Here is a 20,045-nt window from a genome sequence, read left to right as displayed (position 1 = left end):
CCCATCAGGGAACATATGAGGCATCCATCAGGCCTATCTATTAGTCTGGTGCGCACTCAACCCACTCATTCAACTCAGCGTGCCCTGACGGGTGCTCCGCCCCATCTTTTTGTCCTAGTATCCACTCTTTTTCCTCTATTCCTTCTTAAGCCTATCATCTTCCTCTTTTTGTTATGCTTCCTTAGGTGAAAACTGCATGTGCATTCATGGAAAATCAAGACATCCATGAACAGGGATTTGTGCATGCCTGTAGCGTGTGTGTGAGCAGGTTCCCATATAGATAAGGGATCTTAAACTAACAGAAGAGCCTAAGAGCAGGTGGAACTATCAGTTCAAAAGGGCCCCGCTGTAGATGCACAGACGATTACATGGATTTATATATGCATAGATGCATGAACACATGCACAGATTCTCTCTCTCTCTCTCTCTCTCTCTCTCTCTCTCTCTCTCTCTCTCTCTCTCTCTCTCTCTCTCTCTCTCTCTCTCTCTCTCTCTCTCACTCTCTCTCTCTCTCTCTCACTCTCTCACTCTCCCTCTCTCTCTCCCTCTCCCTCTCTCTCTCTCTCTCACGCACGCACACACACACACACTCTTACTCATGTTACCTTCTGTGTGTGTGTGTGTGTGTGTGCCTTTGTTTCCAAATGCAAAGACTTTCTCTCAAATCTTTGCCCATGTACTGAAAAACTAAAGTGTAGTTGTGTGTGTCTGCTTCTACATTGGTGTTTTTTAAAATGTGTTCACACTCCACTGGTGTGCCAGCAGCTATTTTACTCTTACCTTTTACTACTGTACAGTACACCCAAACACACTGCCTCATGCAGATGGGAAGATTGAACTGCTGATCTCCCGATTAATGGCTGAATGACAATTTTTGTATTTAATTTGTACCCAAATATTGTGATGCTTTAAGGGTTAAGTATGATATGGTCACCATAGACTCAGCATTGTGTATCATAGGCCTACAGAACAGCCAGCTTCTAAAGCAATAGTGGTTATTGCTGTTTTTAGTTGCCTGGAGCAAAGTCTGCACATCATCTCTTCAAATGATATGAGCTGCTCTTCAAATGTCTGCAGGTTTCAAACCAATATCGGCACTTTTTTGTAAGTGTGTGCACAATTTAGACCTACAACTGCTGCTGAACTAACCACACACACACACACACACACACACACACACACACACACACACACACACACACACACACACACACACACACACACACTCAATATAGTTTAGCCGTGAGACATTGAGACATGATGTATGAAGAGGCTGTCAGGCAGTGTGTCACAGCGTCAGATGTGTGTTGTGTCTCTACTAGTAAAGAAAGCCTGGAGCCATGCTGAGTAAGGTCAAAACAAAGACAGTACAGCTGATACTGCATCTGCTGACTTCATCACTCTGCCTGTGTGTGTGTGTGTGTGTGTGTGTGTGTGTGTGTTTGTGTGTGTGAGAGAGAAAGAGAGCTTATGCATGTGGTGAAAGATCACATTTTCTCTGTGTTTTAGAGTGAATGCATGCTTTGTGTGTTGACATATCAGCCTGATGATTGCAAACAGTGCAGTCAAGGTTAACATCAAAACGAAAATCTTTGCGTGTGTGTGCGTGTGCGTGTGTGTGTGTGTGTGTGTGTGTGTGTGTGTGTGTGTGTGTGTGTGTTTATGTGCACATCTGATTTCTTCACTTTGCTTACCGCCACTTGACACCCGGGGAAATCCTCATTCAAGCTGCACTCAACAGCCCTGAGGCGAGTAAACACTACACTAAGCTGTAATGACTACAGTCTTGTTTCCCTACCAATGTGGTCTGTTTTGGTGCTGCTGGGATTGCAGAAACCCGTCCATGACGCGTCCTACCCGGGGCAGTAGGATTGATAACAGTATCTCATTGTCCAGTCGTCGCATAAGGAGAACAGGCAAAGACACAGGACAACCTCAGCTGCGGGTGTTAATAAAACACTTATAGTACAATGGTGGTATTATCACTCCAGGAATGTGTGATAGTCTTGGGATTATTCATTACCTTGAGGAAGGGAAAAAGACCAGTGTCAATGCAACCTTATCAGGCTGTTTAGTTCAATGTTCCCAGTCAAATTGTCAAACAACATAAGATATATACTGTTTCTGACAGCTCAAGATATTCAGACATAAGGCATCCGCAGCAGGTTTACATTTTAAACATATCGTATTTCTTGAGAACACGCACAGTGAAATATTTTACTTACATAAAATTTGCACCAAAATATGACCTTTTTTCTTTCACCGCTCACCCATCCAAACCATTTTTGTAGCGCTGTTATGTCATTAGGACTGTTTCTTGGATTAAACAGCTCCCTTACTTTAGCATGCAGCCAAGATTTAGGCTGCAAGTCTACACTATACATGCTGTGTGTTCTTTTCTATGCAACAGCCACAACCTCTTTAAAATGTATGAGTCGAGGCTTATCAAGGCAGACTTCAAAAGAAGGTCTTTGAAGTGGTCCACCATATGGGGATGGTAAGGTGAGTTTCAGTGAACTGTCAGATTAAGATCAGGGAGCAACTCATTCCGATCAACTTTTTGGCCGTTCAATAGAGGCATCGTAAGAGCTTTGTGGCAGCCAAGCAGAGAGACCACCACGTCATTCTTACGCAAATCCTTAATTTTTTTGCTGTCAGCCCCACAAATACCATAGTTCACTTTTATGTGGTTGTCTGTTTCAATAAAAACAGAGAAAAAAAACATTCTTTAGGCACTCTTAGGAAAGCAAGGAAAAAAGGTATGTTTAAAAATCCTTCAGTTAGTTGGAGATATTGGTTTACAACTCCGGTCAGCTTCAACCTCACACCGTCAAAGGAGACGGTTCACCATACTTGTATATTTGTGATGTAATTACACAAGAAAAAGCTTACTAATTGTGTAAATTTGAGTCACTGTGATGATTAGTGGTGTATGGTTTTACACTGGAAAAATGACCACGCTATATGATCTTTCAGTGTGGTGTTCATGTACACTATTGTCCAACACTGTAAGGCACAACGGAGCTGCGGAGGAGCTGCTCACAGCTGGAAAACATTTAATAGAGGACAGTGGTGTAACGGCTCCAGGGGAATCCCAGAAAACAAAACAAAACAGAAGTATTAAATCTTTGGGGAAACATTCTGCTTTCTCTGAAGTTTCCAAATTGGAAATTGGCAGTCGTGGTCCAAAGTCACAGTTACGGGCATCCATTAGTGCACAGTTGACACTATTATTACCACTATTCAAAGAACATTTATTTACTGTATACTTGCTGCCAAAATGCTATACTATGAAAATTAGCACATTGTGTATATTTAATGGTATTAATGTAATGTGTGTTTACTTACTATAAAAACGGATGTAAAAAATGCTTATTTTGACAACGGACTATGGTCTAGAACAAGATGGTGCTACTCTTTAACTTCTGATTAAACACATCTCATTCATGCCAATATCAGTTCTCTTCCCCTAGCACAGTTTCTTTTAATCTAAGCGACACTGTAACTGTGTCAGATCTGTATTAATTGACATATAAGCCAGCAACACTCCATTAAAAACAAGCTGAGGAGTCAATTCAACTGTGTCTCCCTTCCCACAAAACCACAAAATATAAAACAAGGCTTTAATGAGAAGCATACGGAGGAGTGATATAAAGCTTTAACTGGCTTTTACGCAGTTTCTCTCCTCATTCATATGTACACCACATCATAATCAAATCCCTGCTGAAAGTAACAATGCCTGTCTCCAAATTCAACACTTGCTTACAAAGCATATGTTGACACTGGCGCCAAAACGCTGTGGGCCAGCAGGCATTACCAGCTTCAGTCACACACACACACACACACACACACACACACACACACACACACACACACACACACACACACACATATAGACACACGTGACTCCTCACACTATAAAATGATGTTCATTAGCAGAAATGATTGTTTTATGTGAATTATGAGTTGCTATGTAAGACGTCTCCAGCCTGTTTTCATGTCCCCCTGTGGTGCATAACCACACCTGGAACCCTATAGAATATACAATATGTGTTAGACATGTGCAAAAGCGTATATATACACAAAATCACACCATTCCATGTGCATTAATTCACTAACGCTCAACCCACACTCCCATCTCCCATGTGTTTTATTGTATTTTCATTGCCATCTTAAGGGGCTTTTATAAAGAAATGAAATGCCTTAATCTATGCAACAGCACTGACCTGCATGTAAAACTGCAACTAATGCAGAATGTATTTGGGTGCCACAGTTTTGTGTGGCCATTCCTTGTCACACATACATAGGTCTACAGGTGCAGCTGATCCCAGAGAAACACGGAACAGTAATTTCATCCAGGAAATAATTTAAAGCCATGAAACTGGCTGTGGCGGAAGGAGAGATGGGATTGATATCTCACTCAACATCTGAATCTGGGCATTCAGGAGTGTTTGATATTACAGGTGGACTGGGACACGCAGTGGATTCATATGTCCACTGTTGACCCTGTGGGCCTGCCAAAGGTGTGTATGTGTGTGTGTGTGTGTGTGTGTGTGTGTGTGTGTGTGTGTGTGTGTGTGTGTGTGTGTGTGTGTGTGTGTGTGCACGTGAGGTTGAGCATATAAGGATAAAGTCCTGAGAGAGAAGGAAAACCTAAGCCAAGTATTGGGAATGCTTATCCAGCTGTATGCGAGCATGTGTTTAACCCTGTTATTTCTACGTGTGTGTGTTTAACATCTCTATGTCATTAGGATTGAAAACAGTGAATTGAGATCATGTATTTACTGGGAATTCTTGCCAAAATCTGCCCAACATTTTTATTATGTGTGAGCTTGTGTTTTTTGTTGTTTTTTTTTTCTTTTCAAAATCTTTTTGAGATTTTCAACAAAAGTTACCAAGGTTGGTCAGATTTATTTCACGCTGTTACAAAATATACACCAATGTAGTATCATATATTTAAAAACAATCAAAAGTGACTACCCCATCTCTTTGATTATCTAGAATAGATATGCATTCAAACTATAGGGGGATCACACTCCTCAGCCTCCCTGGTAAGGTCTATTCGGGGGTGCTGGAGAGGAGGGTCTGTCAGATAGTCGAATCTCGGATTCAGAAGAAGAGCTAGACAAAGTGGCTGGGGAGAGGGAAGTCTGGGCTTCTCTACTTAGGCTGCTGCCCCCACGCCCCGACCCCGGATAAAGCAGAAGAAGACGGTATGGTACAGTACGGTATGCGGCACAATATAAAGTAAAGCTGGAGCTACTTCCATGAAGTCATTGTAAGAGTGCATGTCATGCTATGTTCTTTGGGTGTTATGAAAGTATGTCAAAAAGAGCACCAACATCTTTTATAATTTCTTCTCAGAGCCACTATTGAGAAACTTAACATCTTCAAATTAAGGCAGGACAGGATGTCTCGGATCCCTGACTAAGTGTGGACGGGGCAGCAACCTTCCACTGAGAAAGACTGTGCGTCTGGCCAAGAGTGAGGCAAAGGCAACCATGCGGCACTCTGGAAATGTCAGATGAGGATCTTCTCCATCTGTAATGCCAAACAGAGCTACCAGAGGGTCTGGGTCTAGAATCCGCTTTAAGATGTTGGATAGGGTATGAAAGATGTCTCTCCCAGATTTTTGTAAGTGAGGGTACAGCCAGTACATGTGGATAGCGTTGATGATTTGTGTATTGATGTGAGGATGGAATCCAATTGGTCAGCAGATAGTATGCGCCAAAACATGTTCCCAAGCAGTTTTAATCCTGTCCAGAGGTGGACATGTCAGCATGGAAATTTTTCTGTACAACATTGTCAATGTACCTTTAGTGGGTCGAATAAAAGAAATGAGTCAATAGGTTCTTCAGGAAAGCACTGTAGGATAGAGCACACATCATTTTTGACCTGTAAATACCGAAATAAATGTGTTTTGGATAAGTCGTTTTTCTCTGACAGTTGGTTGAAAGAGATAAAACATTTATCTTTGAACGTGCCTTTAAACCATCTGATGCCTTTCCTGTGCCAGTCCTGAAAAATTGAGTCGTATTCAGATGGCGTGAAGTATCAGGACTTATAAAAGGGAGCAGCCTCTGTAGCCTGAACTGGGCCCACACTCTCAGAAGTATGGCACATAACCAGGTTGTCTATTAATTTAGTGTGAGAGTGGCTAAGCAGTGAACCAAGGAGTGCTGGGAGTGAAATATCCTGGTGTGATTTTGGCTCCAGAGATGTTCATTCTGGGCTGTTGGACTGAAGTTAGAAGTGGTTCCAAAAGGCAAGACAATGAATGTGAGAAGCCCAGTAATAGTGGCAGATATCAAGAAGCTCCAGAGTGAAATCCTTCTTATTTTGCCATATATATATGGGGCTATATTGCAATTCAGCAAAACTAAAAATGATTTTGGGGTAAATACTTATAATTTCCATTTCACTGCTACTTACCTGTGAATTGTTCTTCTTTTCTGTTTGAAATAGCATATCATTGCAGTCGAGGTCAGATACTTCCTCGTTGTTTGGAAGCAGTTCACTTTTATTTATTTTGTACCCCTATAGGGATCCAAATTGGTTAAACAGAATAGAGAGCTTGAGGCTGAAACGTGTAATGAATTCCTTTTGCATACCCACGTCCCAAATGCCGGCGATGTCTTCACCATTACGTAACTTCAAGTGGTCTGAGAGCTAGATCACAGAGGGTAGGATTCAGTGACCACCCTCGACAGGAAATGCATCTAATGATTTAAGCTAAAATATAAATGATGACCCTAATCCAAAACTGTTAATAAGTACTTTCATTTGACTCAAATACTTTCTCTGCATCTAAGGATACAATGCATTTTCAGAGGGAGGAATACAATATGTCAAAAATAAATGTTTTAATTGAATCTTTGTGATCAGTGACCGATATTTTGGAGAGGACTTCTTCAAGTCTGTGTACCAAAACCTTTGCTCAAATCTTAGCATCTGTATTTAGTCATGAGATTGGCCTGTACTAAGCACACTCTGCAGGGTCCTTCCATTTCTTGGCTATGAGAATTATGGATGCCTCATTTAGAGATGGAGAGAACCCAGCTGACAGGATTCAGGCAGTTGTTAGTTGTGGGGAGAGGAACGCAGAAAACCTTAAAGAATTCGGCTGGAAATCCGTCCGGTCTTGGTAATTTTCCAGTTGCATTCATATGGCTAGGGCTATTTCTGCTTGAGTTAGTGGCTTTTTTAGTTTCTCCACCAAGTCTGGGGGAAAAGTTGGGATGGGAAGGTTCAAGAAAGGTTTGGATTGTCTTTTCATCTCCATCAGATTGGAAGTGGAGTGGAGTAAAGTTGGGAATTACATCTCCATAATAAGTTGCTTAACTCTCTGTCCTTTTAGCTGATTAACTAACTGTTTCCCTGTCTTTTCACCATGTTCATAAAATGTACTTTTGCATATGGTGATTCATAATGTTTGAATGTTTTTTTTTAGTCCTAGTCTTTTGTTATATACTTCTCTGGTCGATATCTAGGATTTTAGATGACAGATCCAGTTATTCCTTTTGAGATGGTCTTTTCTTGGTTGCAGCAAATGACATAATTTAACCTTGTAGATAGGCCTTGAGTGCATCTCAGACCATGAGACCACAGACTTCTGGAGTAATACTAGTTTCAAGAAGAAAAATAAGGAAAAAAACTCATTGTCCAAAAGTGCAGTTGAGTTAAAACGTCAGTGCCATATGGACTGTGGAATACCAGGATGTAACCGTGACATCATAACTGGGGAATGATCAGATATATAATACTTTGGTATGTACAGGAACTGACTCAGCGGATCAGCCTGTTGTCAATAAAAATATAATCTGGTCTGGAGTATGTGTGGTGAATGAAGGGGAAAAGCGAAAACTCTTTCCCTCTCTTTAGTGTGGAGGAACCACACTCACAGACAAAAGACTGAATGTGTGAAGCAGATTTACTTACTACACCAGGTTTCATGGAAACACGATAAAGCACTAGGTCCATGTGGTACAGGCCGACCACAGTGGTTTGATCTTTAGTAGGAGGCAGACACAGAAGGCTTGATCAGTTGTCCAACGGTAGTTTATTATGATAAAAAGTGCCACCATGTTACACCAAATAGTTGTACAAAACAAAAGGAATGGAAAATTAAACAATTAACTTAACTCATAAGCATAACTGAAATGAAGTTAAAGTAACATGTACACAGCTACACTCTACCAGAGCAGTCTCACAGCTACTGCTTATATAGAGCCCTCCATCAGCCTGCCCTCTGAATGAAGGTGGACTATACTTCTCCTCAGGTAAGTCCTGAGCCCCTCCTGAAACACGTAAGTAACAACAAGATTAACATTTAACTAACATTCAAATGGCATCACTTTTATACAGCCTCCCTATATTACATTTGCAACCAAACTTAATCACATCACAAACCCCCTTAATCATTTATGCTCAATGGGGACAAATGGTGTGCTCTCACCCACTGGACTTTGTTACAGTCCAACCAACAGTTGAAGTCCACCCCAAGTATTAAGTCAGAGCCCAGATCCGGTAAATAAGAAAAGAGTTAGGGTTAGGAAGAAGCAGGCATCATGTATTTTTGGGGCATATATGCCACCAAGACAACATTTGTGGTCCCTGAGACAATTGTACATCTACTGCTCCCATTGGCTGCAATTTTGGTTAACTTGAGTACGTTTTTAGATTTAGACAAGGATACAGACTCCTCTTGCCTTTGCCTGGAAAGTAGAAGTACCGTGCCCAGCCTGCCATAAATCTGGAGTTGTCTGAGGAGTGCAGGTGAGTTTCCTGTTGAAAGGAAATATCGATATTAAACTGCTTAAGATGGGGGAATAATTTCTTCCCTTTAACTGGGTGATTCAACCCATTGACATTTTGAAAGGAATGTGTGTCGGAAAGTAACAGTGTGGTGTAGACTCCATGCAGTAGCATTAAAAAGGAAACAGCTATGCATAATATATATTTCTAAACTAGAGTGCAACATTTAAAGAAAGAACCTAATCGAGTGTCAAAGCATGCATCAGTCACTGTCTCACAGAAACATAGCCCCATGGTAAGATTGTCCACATATAGTGCTCAGTTTGGGGCTCCGTGCTGGTTCCGCCATTGTGATATTTTCAAGACTTTCAAACATTCCTTACATCATGTTTTCTATCTGTGTAAACTCTAGCTATATGGTTGTAATCAAAGCTTGCATTAAATTAGCCCAAGTTTAGACCTCTGTTACTGAAGTTATAGCTCTTCCCTGGCTGGGAACTACGATACATTGTTGTGATGGGTTGCCAGGAAAGTCAAAGCATCCTCCACTGATGAAGGTGCTGTTATGGCCATTTTAAATTCCATGCTATGTTCTGCCAGAAGTCAGGGCAGCTGTGTTTGCAACAGAGGTGGCAAGAGCATCGTCCTTCTTACAGTCTTTTTTGGATGATGCATTGTTTTTGGAAAAAAAGGATATAAAAAAAGAAAGAAAAAAGAACACTGTATAATTTCACTTTGCGATGTGCAGAAATGAGGCTTAGGAAGACATTGAGATTAGGAAAACTCAATGTCATTAAAGTATTGTACTCTCATCACCCATTACTCATTATGTAATGAGAGAAAATGAGAAGAGGAAGCAGGAAAAAGTGGTGTTAAAAGTGGAAAAAAATAACTGTTCTTGTCAAAATAACAGCCTGCTTCATTTTTCTTATGCCACTTCTGCCTCAGTCTTTGCCATTCTCCACCTGTCCACCAGATGTCTCCGAACTTTCTCTGCTGATTCCTACACCTACCTGCTCACCTGTTCCTCATTCCCTAATCATCCATCACTTCTCACCTGCCTTTCATTCTGCCTAATCACCCAGTCTGTATATATAGCTGCCCATTCCATCTGTTCCCTGTTTCGCTACCAGGAAATTTAACTCACAAAACTAAATGCTTAAGTCTGATTTTGAAATTGTGTTACGACAATAACGAATCTGGATCAACTTTTCACTTCTTTACTTCTCACGGAAAATTGGCAGTTAAACGCAACGGAATAAGTTGTTACATGAATGTGGAGTGCTGAACCTGTTAATGCAGATACAGCCAGCTCAATAAGTGGCTTAATCAGGCATACAGGTCTCCTTTCTCAAATCTGAATATGTAGCAACATTCAATACATGGTATACATACACATAACGTACAATGCTCTCATGCCTCAAAACACCAAGAAAGCTGCATATGATTTCCCTTCTCTGCCATCTGCATCGTTGCAGTAGTCGACTGATATTGGTCGATGTAGGAAAAGCAGTAAAATACTCCCCAAAAGTCACAATCTGTTTCCCATTCATAGCTTACCTACACTACCTATGTGTAACGCTGCATATCTATTATTCCGTGTGCGCAATGAGACTTCAAAGTGAGAAATACGAGGTGTGAGAGACACCATTAAGAAGCAGTCCTTCTCTGCACTTATATGTTACATAAGGCTAAAACTGCCGAAGCCCCAACTATCAATGCTAGCAAGTTATGTAAGAGCAGTGTGTACGTGTGTGTTGAGGCAGAAGAGAGAGAGAGAGGGTGAAAAGAGAAAAGCCATGGAGTGAAAAAGTATATTAGCCTCCGGAGGCAGAAGCACACAATGTTCAGTATTGACCTGCATGTGTGCTTCAGTGATTTCAGCAGCTTGATGTTTGTATCTCTTGGCCACAGTGTCTCCATCTGAACTCTGCGGCGTGCACACACACACTGGATTGGGTTCAGCTTCCCATAACTGGCACGGTAACAAAAGAGATTTTGATTCTTGAAGCTCATGCCATCTAAATAGCATTTGCAAATGGGAAATCATGTGCAGCGTGTTTATGAAGATGAATGCTAAGTGTTTATGTGGATCACTAGACACCTGCTGAGCAGTCTGTATTTCTTTGGAAAATATCATCTGATGCGCAGGAAGAGATGCTTTGTGTATTTCCAGCTGCAACAAGAGGTAGAAACAGAGCTCAATAGATAACATGTGCATAATTCTGAAGTGAAAATGTGTGCCTCTGTGAGCCAGCAAAAAGCTAAATAAATAATGGATGGACCGATGGAAGCATGGACGTAGAACTTGCCCAGACAAGTCAGGAGAGAAGATGTTCATATTGTAAAAAAAAAAAAAAGAAAAAAGAAAAGCTGAGATAGATAAACTTAAAACAACAATTTGATTTGGGTTTCATGTGTCTGGAAGTCATATTCTAGTATAAATATAGGTCTGTGACTTACCCACAAAGTTAAATTTGACTGCAGGTTTTATTCTAATTCAAACACTGCAGATAAAGACTGCTTGATTCAAACAAATGATCCACTGACTATATTCTGCTCACAGTACCAAATAGGGTATTGAGATTTATGAGGGAAGTCACCCCAAAAAAAAAAAAGAAATTCTAAATTTGACTTTAGGATTTTCTGCTCATCATATTGCTCACTCTGTAGCAAATCCCACTGACCTATCTGGCACCAGTGGTTTTACACAAACTGAGACGAGAGGGTTTGGAGCCAGATGGAGTGAGCCAGAAAGAAACAGTGATAGGGAAAACAATTTTAAAGGGGTATAGAGATTAGAGAGGAAATTGATTTTATTTTCTGCTTGGATAGATTTCACTTGTTTGCAACAAAGTAGTTTATCATTTATTCAAGAAAATTCTTGAATGATAGAATTGTTACATTAACCAATAAATGATCATTTCCACTTGGTGTTTTCTCATAACAGAACTGGTTACTAATAATTAACAGTTAATCTCTGCTAAAAATATCCTGTAATCGTAGCAGATTTGATACTTTACTTTAAATATCAATTTGGTAAACTCCACACACACACATGGTTCTCCAAAAAATATAAAACAAAGGTGTGTGTGTGTGTGTGTGTGTGTGTGTGTGTGTGTGCACAATGAGAGAATATGACAGAGGAGTGGAGAGAAAGAAGAGGAAGAATTGATTCATATTACAGAGGCTGACTTCTCCCAACTTTTCCACTCCTGTAAATCTTTAAGAGCTGAATAATGTGCCTGGAAGCTTGCTGACCAGACCCCCACTACATACATGTGTGTGCATCACTCACACATTCATACAGTCACCAAGCGATCTTTCATATTTTCTGTAGTTATTGTTAAGTGCACACTTAACAAAATGCAACATTTACAACAGAAGAGGCAAAAAGAGAAATAATGAGTCATCCACTGACACACTTTCACTGGCACAATAAAGGAGATGCTATCAATCAAAAGAATTGAATTTCAAAAGTATGACATAACCTTTCATTCTGAAATGAAAATCAGCCCTACAGAGTTGGAGGATCGGACAGCACATGTAGTCTTTCTTGACTCACCACCGCTTTGGCTTTTCTGGTCTGACCTACATTTCACGTGGCCTTTTGTGTGCATGTAAATACAGCTTACAGTACAAATCAGGTGGTGGAACATTTTTCAGTTCATGTTTGTATTAGAGTGCTAAATCATGTGTCTAGACCCATATGACTTGAAATGTTGTGTTTATGTATATATTGGTGGGTACAACTATGTGCAGGGTGTGTGCCTCTGTAACTGTAGACTCATAGTTTAGGTGTGTGTGTTGCATGATGAGGGACACGTGAGGACGGACAGGTGAAGGCGTTTTCTCAAATGTTGCTCATATATTGCATCATGTCATTTGGATGATTGCTGAACGGTGATCATGCAGATTTGCAGCAATATTTCTAAAACAGACAGATTTGTGAATGCTGTTACCAGTAAGACATAAAATAAATCATGTTGCCAGCTGCAGCACTTCCTTTCTGGTATATTACCTTGAATGTCCTTGTGGACTTCTCTATGTAGGGAGAAGAAAAGCCAGATTTGGGGAGCATAAAACTGCTATTCGCACAAAAATTTAAACTATCCTACAGCCATTTATCACAATCAAGCAGGACATAGGAGTCATTCTTTCTTGATGGTGGTTGCCCTTGAAGACCCATAGTCTAGACTATGAAAACTTCTCCAATGAAAAACATTCTGGTTTTTCACACTAAGGGCCAAATCTCCAGGACTGAATGATGAGGTAGACTTTCTGCCATTTCTCTAATATCCTTTGGCTTTCTGTGTGTTTATACTATCCCCAGTAGCTACAGTAGAATCAAGTGTCTATGATCAATTCATATTTATATTACTTTTATACTTCAATATTTTATTGCCACTCACTTGAGCATAATATTTTTCAATCTGGCAGATTTGGATATGCTTTTTATGTCACTGGTGGTGTGTATTACACCACAGGGGACGGACCAAAATACAGACTAGAGAGTCAGGCAATCAGTACAATGACTTTATTCTCATTCAAAGATACAAAAGCTCACAGGCACAGGCATTGGGTGGCAAGTCCAAACAGCAGCTGTATTTAATCCACAGAGTAGCAGAGATGAGACAGGGAAAGGTCCAGACAGGCAGACTGGACACTTCAGATATGGTACACGTCCAGGTAAAAGGATACAGAAAACAGAAGCTCGAAAGCACTGATAAAAAGCAACATGTCACTAAAATCTGGCAAAGAGCAATGGAATGGACTGGTATATGTAGTGAGTGGGTGAGGGAATGAGTCACAGCCAAGGAGTGGGTGGAGTAGGACAGGTAACTGCAGGATGTGTGTAGAGGGGGAAAAGGAGGGGAATGTCTGAGGGCTTCTGGTGGGCAGTTTGAAGATGGCCGGTCTGGGGAGTGGGAGGAAAGTACTTGGCCTGGGAGAAGCAAGCAGTGAGCAATGCAGAGGGTTGAGGATGAGAGCATGGCCACAGAGATGGACCAAGGGGCAGACCATGGCGTGTTATACCCTTATACATGCCAACTTTGATTTGCAGTAGGCTCTAGTACTTGCTTTAATAACACTGAATGTGTTTGTCAGACCCTGATGAACAAATAGTTGATACATGTCGGTCAGCTTGTTAATAATAAAATTCACAATAATATTTTACCTGAAGACCAAGTGCCTTAGTTTGATTTGCCATGGTTGCCTGCACCATTTAAGACAAATATCAAGCAAGACTTCTTGGATCTTTTCACTTGACCCACTAATGAGCCATCAGAACCATGCAGCACTCCCTTTTTCCATTGATGTTCTTTCATGTTGTAATATGTTATTCTGATGGAGCATATGATGCAAGACAATTTTTTGGACAATAGTTGTATCTTGTGTGAGAGTGTGTTCCCTCAATTTGTATTTGTACTGTGTGTTTAAGTGAAAAATGAACATGTTTTTGGGGAGTAAAAATGTTCTGGAAAGTCATAAAATGTCCTTGAAATGATAAATGAGGGCTGGATTGTCATATACCGTGTGGTCATCTGTGAGCGAGTCTATTGAGCAGTGCATTGTGGGTGAGAAAAATGCTGTGGTTTTACAACCAAGGTCATTGCCTGTGGAGAAAACCACACTGCAGGCAGTAGAAGAATATGCCAAAAATGAGGTTGAACATAGAAGAAAAAGCAGGACCTTGTCCACTCTTCATTTCTTTGAATAATATGCTATTCTACATATTGCTTGTGCTTCTGCAGTTGTTACAAATGCGACAGATATGTTTTAGTAGCACTTACAAGTTTGTCAAAACTGTAATTTCAGTGTCAGTATATATACTGTACATAATGAAGTTGAGTGGATTGGTTCATAATTACGTTCCCAATCATTTCATATATGTATTTAAAGGATCACAAATGTTTGTTATACATTAATATGGAAAAATATGGAAGATGTACTATTTGACCTCACCTCCCACTTTTCTTTTAAACCCTCAAATATTAATAATCAGCCTAAAACAAAAACACATCTGTTTTAGAACAATGCTTTGTAAAAAAAAAACCCAAAAAAACAACCCAGTGTATTCTTACACAAGTTCACGTGCTGTGCACCCATAATAAGTAGGCTGAAGCCCACGATGATAGAGGTTAAGATAAGGACCAAAAACAGACAGTTGACTTCAATTGAATGAAGCGTGTTTGTGATACTATTTCTCTCAGCAGAACATTGTTAGCTTATCGCCTGCTTTCCCCCTCTCCTGTCCCTTCCCTCCTCAGCCTTCCACAAGTCCAGCACACCAGCAAGTCTATACAGCGTGGATATGATTATGTATCTTGGCAGGAACACTGTGCGTACATCATTGTGTTTATGAGTGTATGTGCATGCGTGCATCGCAGTGTGTCGCAGTTGGAGGAGAGAACCATGGAACACTTGACAGAAGATATATACCTTTTTTCCAGAGGAAAAGGAAACAAAGGCAGACTCCAAATGATACACGGCTCCTCTATGAGGCCTTCGAGAGCACTTTCTCCTCGCTATCGATTCCTATCCTCCAGGTAAACCCAGCTGTGAACCCGTGAGCTCCGCTGGACCCGTTTCTTTAATTTTTACGGTATTTTTAATGTGACAATAATCTCTCACAGCCAGGCTGTCTGCTATCTCCCAGCATGTGTTGACTCGATGTGAACCCAGCTCTCCTCTCTCGCTCTTTTTCTCAACTGCTGTTTTTGCCAGAAAGGAAGAACTCTCCTTCTTTCTTTTCTCTCCTTTTTTTTCCTTACCACGCCGGCTTGTCATTGCCTTTTTTACGCTCTCCCAACCCTCCTTCCCACTCCTGTCCTTCCCCATCCAGGTAGGTCTGTGGTGCCAGACAGAGGAGCACAGTGTTCCTTTGTTATTTCCAGGGCTTAAGTCTAGATAACAACCACAGCCACTCAGACTCACCACCACATCAGCAGCCTCATATCTCAGGCTTTACATTTCCATAATTGGGATTTGAGAGGCAAGTCCTCACAAAGGAAAGGGATTTCCGGATAGCTAAACCAACAGCCCTCTTTAGACATACAACAATAAAGACTTATATGGACAGTCACAGTCAGTTCACTCACAATAAATAAAAAAACCTTGAATAGCTTTATCTTTCAGTGCTGTGGGAACCAGTTCTGCTTTAATATTTACAGATGCAACAGAATCCTCATTGAGCCCGACAGTCATCTTCTGCACATGCTCACTTGGCACACAGGATGGAGGGATGATACATTACCAGCTGGTCCTGCTCCAGTTGGACCCTCCCCTTGACAACGGTTGCCTAGTGCCACAACTGGAGCCCATCACGGGGCGGCAGACAGCCTGCCAGATGTGAGGCCTTCATGGTCTCTGTAATCCAAGCAGAAACACAAACTACACGTATACACACTCACGCACATACACCGATAACTAAAAGTACGTAAAGCATGTCTTTCCATCAATCTGCCTTTAGCCGCATCATATGAGTTTGCATATCCTTTTCTTCTGAAATATACCAAAGAACATGACACACAGTTTCAGAAATGGTATGCAGACCTCTCTGTTTTCCATCCAAACCCAAGAGTGACCTTGTTGTGGCCACAGATTCCCCCTGTGGAAAGCAGTCTCCTTCAGGACCCTGCTATTAGCGGCTTTGTGGGACAGAGTGGCGACATGTTAATGGCACACAGACACAGAAGAGGCTACAGACCCCTGCACCCTCCTGCACTGAAAACACAGCTGACTTCAGGGAATGTGGACTCTTAGAGCTATATGTTAACAGCAACCACTAAGGAATGGTTTGGATTTGTGTTGGCATCAAGATTAAATTAATACTTTTTTTGAAAGGACTACAGCATCTGTAGGGTTTTAACGTCTACTGTATGGAACATGCCCACATAAATTTGAAGACTGTCAACCACTGGAGCCTTACTGAAAAGTGTTTTATGGCACAAAACAGGAAGAGGGTCTTAAACAAAAAATGTTGTAACACTTAATAGGAAAAGTGAATTTGCAATGAGTTAATTAATGTTTAAGAAATATATATAGGAGCGCCTTTATAGCTGAGTGGTTAAGGCGCATACCACATAAAGGCAGCTTCCCTGGTTTGATTCAGACAAGAGACCTTTGCTACATATCATTCCCATCCCTGTTTCCTGTCAGCCTCCATGCCATCCACTATCCAATAAAGGCAAAAAAAGAAAAGAAATATATATTTTACGAACCTTTTTGAATGGCCACTTAAAGCACATTTAAAGAATAAGGCTGGTGTTATATTACATTTGTATTATTGTTAACAATACCAGTGCTAGCAATAGGTTATTCAAACTCTCCTACTCTATGTGTAGCCCAAAGCCCATTGGTTCTAATGAAGATGTAAACCTATAAAAACATATCTCAAAGTTTCAGTTTCTGAGTAATTTCTTAAAATGGCAATGTAGCACTTAGCCAATGTTACCCAAATGAATTTAATAGCACTTTTGTTAGGGACTGTTTTAAGCTGTGGTTTAATACACATTTTCAGGGCTAGGGAGTATTTAGAGCACCAGGAGGGTGTATGTGGGTTTGACTCAAAATAAACTACAGTGCCCATGTTCATGTAAACGAAGAAGCATGTCACCCAGTGCCACAGTGTGGCTGAATAATGTGTTTTTAGCTGTTTTTGGACCACAATGGGGGTTTATTGGAATAGGAATAAGCTATATTAGGTTTTGGCTATACAGACAACACTTGATACTATGATCAATTCATTATTGGATTTTAGATGTCTGAAAAACTGCATTTTCTGCAGTAAGTAAAGAATTCCCTTATGCGAGAATAGTAATAACATCTATGGCACTGAAGGTTATTCTCCTAAAACTGTAACTAGTAAAACAGACCTTGGGTAAGTGGATACATTTCCTAAGGCCTTTAAGAGGAAGTGTCATCATACTAATAAGTCACCATTTGATGTGGAGTGTACCACTGTGTCAAACGTTAACCAGGCTGTCACTTGGACTTTTAAGGTGAAACATTTGAGGAATTTGGAGTGAGTATATTTTTGGCTCAGCCTCTGGCTATAGTGAGAGTTGTTTTTATTTCTTCACAGGTTTCCTCGAGAGTCTGCAAGTGAGATAGAAACTACGTTACACCAACTGCAAATAAAACCACCTGATGATGTCATTTCACAGAGGCCAAAAGGTCATAATGATGTGGCTGATGGGCAATCCATCTGGACTACTTCCTTGTAAATACAAGGGTTAAAGGGTTAGTGGCCACACATGCATGCACCCCCACACATGTACATACATTACCACTGTGGTCAATGGGGCACCACATCTCAAACTTTGAAAGCATGATAAGACCCCTGCCCAATGATCCATTTATGACTGTCCAGCTCAAGATTGACAAATGGCTGTCAACTCACCATATCATTGTTTCACGAAGCACAGAGGCAGTTCAAAGAGTTCTGAGGATTTAAAGTGGATACCATCAGATAGGCTTGTTAATGAGGCCTATCTGAAGTAGTGTCTGGCAAGCAGCCAGCAAGACTACTGGCAAGAAAATAAGACAGTGTGAGGAGAGTCTAAGAAAGCAGGCAGATGCTTTTAAAAGCCTCCTTGAGTAACTCCATTGGTTCTCAAAAATTGAATCATTTCTTTTTCCTGATCTGAAGAAAGTCTCTACATTCAACACCAACATGCTCTACTTTGAAAAAACTTTAAAATCACAAAACATTGACAGGAGTAGAAACAATGGAAGCCATTAAACTACACACAGTCCCTGATCCTATGCAGGACCTTATCCACCTACCCCAAACCTCACCCATTTACCTCATTTACCAGAAATCTTTGTGTTTGGTCACAGTTCCATGAGCGGTAAAATATAAACAGGGCTCTATGATGAGTCACTGGAAGCTCCATTGTCGTAGCGACTTTCCATCGTAGCAGCAGCTACACATAGCGATACCCAAAAAGCAATGAAGGGAAAAATACCAGCATTTATACTGTTAGGTAACATTTTCTGTCACTAATTCAAGTACAAGTCAATTCAAGTACAATGATAATGTCTATTTTAACTGCTATACAGTATGTTGTGCTACACATGTGTGATATAATCATTGATTTAGTCATGAAATATATTTATTTAAACAATAAATGTACCCCTGGAAAGCCAACTGACTACATTAATGGTCCACATACAGTGTACTTTTAGACCATTTGTCCAGGGAAAGTTGGCTGAATACTTTTCGATGACAGATTGACACTGAGTTCTTTGCCGCTGTCTGTTATTAAATATTTGGAAGAATTAGCTTGTTCACCAATTACACGGACAATAAAAGATTCAATTTATTTAAAACTGTGCTATACTGTAGGTGTATCACACTCAGGGTGGCCTATAGCCTCTGCATCACTCAACCTTAGAAACAAGTCTACTGGTATTGCGAGTGTCTCACCATTCCAACATCAAAGACTTCCATAAGTCAGCTGGTGTTTGGCTTGCCGCTCATCAGACTGGCACAGATGGAGCTTGAACTTCAGAGGCTTTGGCCTTGGTTTCACAAAGAAAGCAATGATGTCAAGATTTCTGGACACATTGCAACATCACACCACGCTGAAGCCTGAGAGGAGCTAAAAGCTCTGCTGAAATTTGGAGACAGAGGTGCGATCATAAATCAGAATTCCCTCTCTCACTCCTCACTAACTTCTGCCTACTTTTTCTCTCCTCCAGTCTCTCGGCCTCTCCCAGCCAGAGACGGCACATTTTAAACCCATTAGCGATGGGCCTGCCAGCTGTACATCAGCAGAAAACCATAAATTGTTTTATTGGATGAAGTTTCTGCAAAATGATGAGCTCAGCGTTACCGATTCCCGGTATACCGCTAGCTTATTGTGTGGGTGAAAGCGTGCCTCTTGTCAAATATTCAAAATAATGGTTATTTCCAAGGCCTTTGACATTTGCCTAATGTCCCTTGTGCATTTGTCACACCTTTCTCCAAATCTGTGTCAGTAGGCTAGCAGCTTTATAGCATTTATATTGAATTTACTATACAAATATTTGACTTCTTATTTATGAGCTTGCAAGAAACCATCCATTATATCTTCAGGCATTTGCTTAGCCAGCATGAATATCAGCAGTGTTTTCAATAAATGTTTGTCTATACACTGTAGCAACCTTCTGTGCAAAATTTGCTGATTTATGGCATCTCAGCTACACCTCTCCACTGCTGCAGGCTGTCTCTGTCTTTATCTCTGTGACTGCTCGAAGAAGGAACAGCTTGTGTGAAATTGTTGACATTAGTACCCATCTCC

This window comes from Scomber japonicus, chromosome 24 (genome assembly GCF_027409825.1).
Source record: "Scomber japonicus isolate fScoJap1 chromosome 24, fScoJap1.pri, whole genome shotgun sequence".
NCBI classification, from domain to species: domain Eukaryota; kingdom Metazoa; phylum Chordata; class Actinopteri; order Scombriformes; family Scombridae; genus Scomber; species Scomber japonicus.
The sequence above is the reverse complement of the archived record's forward strand: the minus strand, read 5'-3'. Positions refer to the sequence as shown.